An 8,809-nucleotide genomic window follows, 5' to 3' on the forward strand; every position below is an offset into this window, starting at 1 on the left:
TACTACTTTGTTTTCTTATGATTTTTAAAACTATTTTTAAGTAAATCTAGTAAAATCTAAATTTATTAATATTAATAGATTGATAGGATGTAGACAAGTCTGTTTCATCTTTAAAAATTTAGGTTTAATCTATAAAGCAAAAGCACGGGTACTTCGCTTAGTTGTTGTGTCTATGTGTCAGGCACATTTCAGACACAATACTCATCGACACTCGTCGGACATGCGTCTGTCGTGTCCAACCGTGTCCTAATAAAAAATAAAAAATAAAAAATAAAAAATTTTTCTTTGAACACACTTAGACACACCTAAATACCATCATGTATCAGCGTGTTCAGTCTTATTCTTAACATGTATTCTTGAAATTATTTTAGAAATAATATATATCATTATCTATTAAAACAAAAAATATTTTAAACACTTTATATAATTAAAAGAAGACATTAAAAAATAATAAAAAATTATTTTATATTTTAATATCAATAAAAAATTAAAATATTATTGTAATTTATTTAAAAATACTTTATATTTTATATATATGTCGTGTACTTATCTTATAAGATATAAAATTTTAAAATTTGTGTATCCGCATATTCCGTATTGTGTTGTGTCGCGTGTCCGTATCCATACATCATAGGTTTAATTCTTTAGAATATTCAAATTGAATTAATCATATCTCTAACAAGAGAATCAATAATCTACCCCTAAAGATTATCCAACTTCTATTTTGGAACTCTACTTTGTTAAGTTCACTTTAATCTCTTCTTTTTCTCGCTTATCGTAGAGGATGACATCCATGAGTGGTGGTGCACCACCTCAAAAGGTGGCCCGGAGACTTCAAGACTTCAACGAAAGGAGATCTAATTTGATCAAAATAAAAAGCATAAAACGAAAGATCAAACAAAGTGGAAATGCTTACTTGTTCAAAAACTTGATCAGTCTATTCTATATATCTTTGGTATACAACCTTTTGCCGATCTTTTGTCTACTTGTTCAATTAGTTTTGAACGCGCAAAAGAAAATTAGTCAATCACAACAGAATCAGATTTTATCAATTTTAATTGTTGTACCTTTCAAATTATTAATGGAACACTTTCATGTGATAAGCTTGTTTAAGAAAAATCTCGGGAGGCAAGATTATCAATCTATATGTTAATATTTAGTAGTCACTCTACCCTAAAGATGCTGATGTTAATAAAATCATTTTTTTAACGAATATAACTAAACTAAACTAAACCTAATTATTATTGAAGTCTTTTTTTTTTTTGAACAAGTAAGCATTTTCACTAAAAAAAATAACATGCAAAACCTACCGAAAAATAACATTAAAAACATAAAAAAAAAAACATCAAAAATCTGATGAGAACATCCAAAACCTAAAGAAAAAAAAATATCCAAACTAATTTCAAAATAAAATATTTAAGATCTAATAAAAAAATTTTAAAATCTAAAAAGAAATTCTACAAGAAAAAAGGTCTATGGCCACGCTTTTTCTATATATGTCGTGTACTTATCTTATAAGATATAAAATTTTAAAATTTGTGTATCCGCATATTCCGTATTGTGTTGTGTCGCGTGTCCGTATCCATACATCATAGGTTTAATTCTTTAGAATATTCAAATTGAATTAATCATATCTCTAACAAGAGAATCAATAATCTACCCCTAAAGATTATCCAACTTCTATTTTGGAACTCTACTTTGTTAAGTTCACTTTAATCTCTTCTTTTTCTCGCTTATCGTAGAGGATGACATCCATGAGTGGTGGTGCACCACCTCAAAAGGTGGCCCGGAGACTTCAAGACTTCAACGAAAGGAGATCTAATTTGATCAAAATAAAAAGCATAAAACGAAAGATCAAACAAAGTGGAAATGCTTACTTGTTCAAAAACTTGATCAGTCTATTCTATATATCTTTGGTATACAACCTTTTGCCGATCTTTTGTCTACTTGTTCAATTAGTTTTGAACGCGCAAAAGAAAATTAGTCAATCACAACAGAATCAGATTTTATCAATTTTAATTGTTGTACCTTTCAAATTATTAATGGAACACTTTCATGTGATAAGCTTGTTTAAGAAAAATCTCGGGAGGCAAGATTATCAATCTATATGTTAATATTTAGTAGTCACTCTACCCTAAAGATGCTGATGTTAATAAAATCATTTTTTTAACGAATATAACTAAACTAAACTAAACCTAATTATTATTGAAGTCTTTTTTTTTTTTGAACAAGTAAGCATTTTCACTAAAAAAAATAACATGCAAAACCTACCGAAAAATAACATTCAAAACATAAAAAAAAAAACATCAAAAATCTGATGAGAACATCCAAAACCTAAAGAAAAAAAAATATCCAAACTAATTTCAAAATAAAATATTTAAGATCTAATAAAAAAATTTTAAAATCTAAAAAGAAATTCTACAAGAAAAAAGGTCTATGGCCACGCTTTTTCTTGCCACGCTTTAAAAGCGTGTTTAAAAGTGGTCAATGGCCATGCTTTTACGAGGGTGGCGATAGATTAGAGATTTAGCCACTTTTTTTTGCTACGCTTGAAAAGCGTGGCGAAAGGGGTCTACGGCCACGCTTTTATGAGGGTGACAATTAATTTGAGATTTTGCCACACTTTTTTTTGCCATGCTTAAAAAGCGTAGAGAAACAGGCACGCTTTTAAAGCGTGGCAATAGAGTTTTGTTATAGTGACATTTTAAAAGCGTGGCCGTTTCTTACAACTCTTTTGACACGCTTCAAAAGCATGGCCAAAAAGGTTAATTTTTTTTTTCAAAAAGGTTATAATTAATTAATTACATTACACACCTGTTTGAAATTCTACCAGTCTACCTTTCTCCTATCCTAAAACTCTTCCAACCCTTTGTATTTACCCTAAAAAGAAAAGCCCTTCTAAAGAACCCAAAACTCTTTGAAAGAACCAGTACTCCGCGACCCCAGCAATCCGGAGAACATGCCCGGTGCTCCCTGTTCTGGCATACTAACCTTACCCCTTTTTAATTCACAAATCCTAACTTAACACCCACCACACTCCCCTCCTTTCCCCTCATAAAGATCGCCGTAGCCCCACTCCCTCTTTTTCCCTCTCCAGCGCACATAACACAATACACACACGCACCACCTCACCCATGTGGAAGAGGAGAGCTCGAGGAAGGAGACGTTGCCTTGCTGCCAGCTTCGTCAAAGACCAGCCCGCCGCCGCTGTTGAGTCAAACCCGAGAGAGAGATGCCAATCATTTTGAACTTCAAAGGATAAAGTGAGATGCCAAAACTGTTCAGAAGCAAAAAGGCTATAAGTCCAGCTCATCTAATTGAAGCTAATCTTCATTGATAAGTTTGGAATTTATTGTATATTCTCTTCTTTTTATCCTATTTTATTTTTAGTTGCTTGGGGACAAGCAACAATTTAAGTTTGGTATTGTGATGAGTGGATAATTTATACCCTTTTTGACATTATTTTTACATAGTTTTTAGTATGATTTAATTACTTTTTATTATATTTTTATTAGTTTTTATTCAAAAATCACATTTCTGGACTTTACTATGAGTTTGTGTATTTTTCTATGATTTCAGATATTTTCTGGCTGAAATTGAGGGACCTGAGCAAAAACTGATTCAGAGGCTAAAAAAGGACTGCAGATGCTGTTGGATTCTGACCTCCCTGCACTCGAAGTGGATTTTCTAGAGCTACATAAGCCTAATTGGCGCGCTCTTAATCGCGTTGGAAAGTAGACATCCTGGGCTTTCCAGCAATATATAATAGTCCATACTTTGCCTGAGATTTGATGGCTCAAATTGGCGTTCAAAGTCAGCCTAAAATATCTTGGCGTAAAACGCCCAAACTGGCACCAGAATTGGAGTTAAACGCCCAAACTGGCACCAAAGCTGGCGTTTAACTCCAGAAACAGCCTAAGCACAAAAAAGCTTCAATGCTCAGTCCAAGCACACACCAAGTGGGCCCCGGAAGTGGATTTCTGCACTATCTGCACTTAGTTACTCATTTTCTGTAACCCTAGGCTACTAGTTTAGTATAAAAAAATGCCCCAAAGTAAAGTTCAATAAAAATCAATGCATATGGAATGTGAATTAAAGAGAATGCATGAGTATGTGAAAAAGTGTAAATCATGGGTAGCTAGGTTGTGTATTAGAATTGTATAGGTTGTTATATGTGTTAGGTGAGAGCTTAGGCTAATCAAAGATTCAAATTTCAAGCTCACTTGACCATATGCATCCCTACCTTTACCCTATTCCCATTACAACCTATGAATAAGCCCTCATGATGAATGTATGCATGCATTGAATAATTGTTGATTGTTAGATGAAAAAAAAATCATGGAAAGCATGATTAGAAGAGAATTGAGTGATCGACTCTATACACTAGAGCGACTAGAGCGGATACACTTTCGGTGAGGGTTCGATGCTCAATTCCTTGTTCCCGGCTTTCATGAGCTTTCTTCTTGCAAGTCTACTTGTACTTTATTTTGATATTCAAATTGGTAGGATTTATGAATCATCATACTACTTAGTCCTACATGTGCATATGTGTTCTTGGGGATTGATTTACTTTTAACCAAGTAGGTAGAATCATTTTGCATTTAGTTGCATTCATATAGATAGGTGCATATAGTTTATTTGCATTGAATAAATGTTCATACCCCTTTTCTTGTCCTTCTTTATTCTTAGCATGAGGACATGCTTGGTTTAAGTGTGGGGAGATTCGATAAACCCCAATTTTGTGGTTTATCTTGTCTTAATTTGGGGGATTTTATCAACTTTTCCCACATTTATTTAATAAAATAGCATGGTTTTGTAATTCTCCCTTGATTTGTGCTTAAATATGAAAACATGCTTTTTAGGCCTTAAAATAGCTAAATTCAATTCACTTTAATTCTATTCGATGCCTTGATATGTTTGTTGAGTAATTTCAGGTTCATAAGGCAAGTATTGGATGGAAGAAGTGAGGATAAAAGCATGCAAAGTGGGAGAACTCATGAAGAAATGAAGGAACCGTAAAGCTGTCAAGCCCGACCTCTTCGCACTCAATCGATCATAACTTAAGCTACAGAGGTCCAAATGAGGCGGTTCTAGTTGCGTTAGAAAGCTAACATCCAGAGCTTAAAAATGATATAAAATTTGCCATAGTTGCTTCGTGTTTAGGGGTGCGCACGCGCACTATACGCGTGCGCACCGATGCTGCACATGGCCCACTAAAGATGAAATCGCTGGGGCGATTTGTGAAGCACTTTGGGCCCAATCCAACTCATTCCTGAAGCTATTTCATGTAGAATTCAAGCTTGGACAAGGGGGGAGTAATTGTTTGGAGTTTTGGCATCATGTAGTTTAGTTTCTAGAGAGAGAAGCTCCCTCTTCTCTCTAGAATTAGGTTAGGTTAGGTTAATTCCATCTTAGATCTAGGTTTTGATTATTGTTCTCATCTTGTTCTCTTTACAATTTCATGCTTCTACTCTTTCATTCTCATGATTTGTAGTGTTAATTTTCCTTTTTGCTCTCTTTTGTGATGATGAACTCATGTTGGATTTGAATTTTCTTTTAATGAGATTTGATAGTTGATGTTTCTTTATTGATGATTTGAGTTGTTGATTTACTTTCTTGCAATTGGTAGTTGGTAGATTTATTATTCTTGCATTTTTACTATGCTTTCTTTTTATGCCTTCCAAGTGTTTGACAAAATGCTTGGTTGGATGTTAAAGTAGATTTTGAGCATTCTTGGCTTGGGAAGAGTAATTGGACAATCTTGAGTCATTAATACCCAATTTATATTGGTGATCTAGAGTTGTTAGTTAATATCATTTTCAATGACACTAATCTCTTACTAATTCAATTAGTGAGTTGATTAGGATTTTTGATTTGAGATTAACTAGTCTTGTTTGACTTTCTCTAATGGAAGATAACTTACACCTTCTTCCAACATTGGGGATGACGAAATAAGATAAATTCTTGTTAAGTGTTGTTGTGATTAATGACTAGGATAGAAAGCCTATGATCTCAAACCTTGCCATGAATGTCTCTCTTTATTAATTGCTTTCTTTAATTGCTCTCTTTACTTTTCTTGTCATTTATTTTATTGCCCCTTTTATCAACCAAACCCCTTTGTTCTTCATAGCCAATAATTGACCACTTCATTGCAATTCCTTGTGAGACGACCCAGAGTCTAAATACTTCGGTTAATTCTTATTTGGGGTTTGTTCTTTGTGACAACCAAATTTTTGATTGGGAGGATTGTTTGTTGGTGTAGAACTATACTTGCGACGAGAATTTATTCATTTGTGTGAAATTCTATACCATCACAACAATTCAATCAATCAAACACCAAGACAATGAAGCATGTAATTGGAATAAGGTGGAGTTAGAAAAAGAGGAATCATAAATCTTGCAATATGTTACAAAGAAGCAAGTCATAAATAATGAGCACATAGAAAGTAAAGATGAAGCACAATAGGCTCAATGCACATGAAGAAAAGCAAGTGTAACGATAAAGAAGCACTAAGTTGAAAGCATAAGGTCAAATTTGAACCAAGAAATCATTAATTCTTATTAACAAACACTTGGTGTGCATCTTTCAAATAAGCAGCAAACTTGAAAAATTCAAGAATGTAATGAACCCAAATTATTACAATCATCAAAACAACACCACATACACAAATAAGTCAAGAGAGATCAAAATAACCTACCAATGCAAGAGAAAAATTAAAGTTCAATACCCATGGAAAAATATAGAAAGAAAACAAATAAACAAAAATGAATTATAAACAGCAAAAATAAAAATGCAACTAAGAAGAAATAGAGTAAAGTAATCAACTGTAAACATAAAGAGGAAATTATAAAAACAAAAGAGGAAGAGAAAAAATAAATCCTTGTAAAGGGGAAGAAGCTGAGGTAGGGTATAAGTGAGAGTATAGAGAAGAGAGAGAAGAAAAAGAGAGGAAAGAGAAGGTGTGGGACCGTCGGAGGTGGTGGTCGCCGGTGGCTGTGGTAGGAGAAGGGGTGGTAAGGAAGAAGGAAGAAGAAAGGAAGAAGAAAAGAAGAAGAAGGAGAAAAAGAGAGTGAAGAAAGATTGAAACAGGGCGCACTGCATATCAGTTGCGTCGGTGATGCGACGCGTGCGCCTTATCCACGCATACGCATGGATGATGAAAACAGAGCAGTGACGCGCGAGCGTTGCCCACGCTTACGCATGGTTAGCAGAGATAGAAGAAGACGCGTACGCGTCAGGTGACGCGTATGCGTGGGATCAGGTTAGGCTCCACGCACAAAAGTAGCACAAAACTGGCGTAACTCTCTGGTTTTTGTACCAGAGAATTGCTGCAGCAGATACGACGCATGCGCCTCAGCGACGCACACGCGTGGAAGGTGAAAATGGCGACCGATGTGTAGGCGTCGTCCACGCTTGCGCGTGGATAGCAATTGTGCGCCAAGCACAATTTTTGCACAAAACCGGCGCAGCTCTCTGGTTTTTGTACCAGGAGTTTGAAAATGCGCCCACGATGCGTACGCGTCACCCAAGCTTACGCGTGGGGGGACCCACTTTTCCTTTTTTTTTTAAACATGAGGAAAGGCAATTTTAACACAATCTTGGTAGTCATTCAATCTAGATAGTTCAAAAACATTCAAAATTCCATGTAATACTCAAAATTAAGCATTTTCTTCAAAATTTACCAATTTAATCAAACCAAGATCAATAAATTCCTCATGAAGATTCTAAAAATCATAACAAAATCAAGCACACTTAAACAAACTCAATAAAATCAAGCAAAGGCTCTAAACTACATGCAAGAAAACTATATACAAGGAAGATCATACCATTGTGGGGTGTCTCCCACCTATCACTTTTCTTTAATGTCCTTAAGTTGGACAGTCATGAGCTTGAGATCATCTTTTTGGAACATCCTCAAGGACATCCATCTTGTCCTTCTTCTTGGTCTTGGGAAGAGTGTCCTTCAAGGGGAGATGCTTCCATTTGTCAATTTCACCATGATTAGGGGCCTTGTTTGCTTGAGGATATGGGAGCCGTGGATCCTTCCCCTTTTCCTTGCTAAGTCCCCTTATACCCAAGTCTCTACTGACACTTATGTTAACATCACTTCCAATTTTTTCTTCAACTACATCATCTTCAATAGTTTCATAACCGAAAATTGAGTGGACCTCTAGAGGTTGCCTCATGGTTTCCTCCAATTTGAACTTCACCACCTTTCCCTTGGCTTCAAATGAGTACTCCCTAGAAAATGCATCTAATTTAATTCGGGATGTTTTCAAGAATGGCCTCCCAAGTAAGATGGAGGATGGCCTATCCGAGTCAATGGGAGGTGTCTCTAGGATATGGAAATCCACCGGAAAGATTAGGTCTTGAATTCTCACCAATACATTCTCAGCAATACCCACAACTGAAATTATAATCTTGTCTGCAAACACAAACCTAGCTCCGGATCGCCTCAACGGTGCAAGGTTCAACTTCTCATAAATCGAGAGGGGAATAATGATCACACATGTCCCTAATTCGTACATGCAATCCTTAAGTTTAATCCCACCAATCATACAAGATACTAAGCAAGCACCGGGATCACTATATTTTTCAGGAAAATCATCCATCACAGAAAAAACAGAATTACCTAAAGGATTCATCCCTAGTGCACCAATCTTCTCTTTATGAGTGCACATATCCTTAAGAAACTTAGTATATTTCGGAACTTGATGTATGGCATCAAAGAGTGAAATAGTTACCTCCATATTCTTGAAGATTTGTACTATGTTGGGATCAAGCTCCTCATGCTTCTTGGCCCTTGGC

Source organism: Arachis ipaensis, chromosome B09 (assembly GCF_000816755.2).
Source record: "Arachis ipaensis cultivar K30076 chromosome B09, Araip1.1, whole genome shotgun sequence".
NCBI classification, from domain to species: Eukaryota; Viridiplantae; Streptophyta; class Magnoliopsida; order Fabales; family Fabaceae; genus Arachis; species Arachis ipaensis.